Consider the following 1,294-nt stretch of genomic DNA (forward strand, 5'->3'; position numbering starts at 1 on the left):
ATTCTCAACTAACAAAAGTCGCCACAGAGCCAAAGAAGCGGAAGGAAGATCCACTACTACGGAAGATCGCGATATGGTACGAACAAGCCACTGGTTACTCCTCTTTCAAGCCTAGCAAAAAGATATCCAGAGACATTGCAGTAGCCATAGACAGACTCAGACTTGGTTACAAGTGCTGCTGGCACTTGTAGCCAATAGTTAAAGAGTGTCACATCTGTGAAACAGAAGCAGAGGCGCCACTGTTGCACTACTTACTGGAATGTGAGGCTACTGAAGCCCTGCGCATCAAACTTAAGGGGGCGATAGTTAGGGTTCATAAAAGTTGTTCTAGTGCAATGAAAATTTATTGACGTGTTACACGTGAAGAGGGCTGCAAGTGGTCCAAGTTTCAGCATCGCAGCCTAAATAGAGAGGGAGAAAAAAAAAAAAAACTTTTTTAACCATTTTTTTACATGTTTTAAAGTTGATATAACAAATACAAATATCAACTGATATTATTTCTATGATACTCAGCTATCACAATACTATATAATAAAGGTTGTCTAGTGGCATTATTATCCCAAACCTATTTAGTGCAATAATACAAATTTTCAAAGTTCACCCAAAAAATTATGCAACAAAATGATGTTTATAAATATATATAAAATCAATAAATGATCTTAGGGGAAATATATAACTTGAGTTTTTAGAGGCACAGACTCTACATATAATGTGCAAGTTCCATGTAAATTGAATAATAAATAAAAAAGTTATTCAACCATATAGTTGCAAATTAGTTACCTGTAAAAAATGAAGGTCAAAGTTCAGCCACCTTTGGCTGAGGTTGATGAACTACCAATTTCAATCAAAATTACCACCCTTGTAGATTGGCATTCCTTCAGTAAGGTGTGTAAGTTCCATGAAGATTGCCTGATAAAAAAAAAAAAAAAAAATTATTAAAAAAAAAAATAAAAAAAAAAATAAAAAAAATTAAAAAAAACAGCAGCTTTATATTTACAATTATTTATGATATAGTATCAAGATATAAAACATAATACATACTAACCTAATATAATTGGTCTGAAATATGCAACATCTTGCAACATCAAGAGGGAGAACGTCTTGAGTTGCAGGTCTAAGATCTTGAGTGGCAGGTGCCGCAGGTGGTGTGGCAGGTGCCGCAGGTGGTGTGGCATGTGCAGCAGGAGGTGTGGCAGGTGCCACAGAGGTGTGGCAGGTGCCACAGGAGGTGTGGGTGCCTGGGTGTGAGGCGAGGTAGTGTGTTGTGGGGGCGGGAGGCTGCCCTCTCTCTTCA

The 1,294-nt window shown here is 37.6% G+C and overlaps 1 long non-coding RNA gene across 1 annotated transcript; it reads right to left on the bottom strand.

Moving 5' to 3' along the window:
• Window positions 1-293: 293 nt before the first annotated feature.
• LOC138366513 (uncharacterized) lies at window positions 294-1,260 on the bottom strand. The gene is made up of 3 exons (XR_011229150.1): window positions 1,046-1,260; window positions 781-909; window positions 294-401 (listed from the first exon to the last, which is right to left on the bottom strand). It is a non-coding gene; the product is annotated as an uncharacterized lncRNA (long non-coding RNA).
• Between the last annotated feature and the right edge of the window lie 34 nt (window positions 1,261-1,294).

The sequence above is a fragment of the Procambarus clarkii genome, chromosome 19 (assembly GCF_040958095.1).
Source record: "Procambarus clarkii isolate CNS0578487 chromosome 19, FALCON_Pclarkii_2.0, whole genome shotgun sequence".
NCBI classification, from domain to species: domain Eukaryota; kingdom Metazoa; phylum Arthropoda; class Malacostraca; order Decapoda; family Cambaridae; genus Procambarus; species Procambarus clarkii.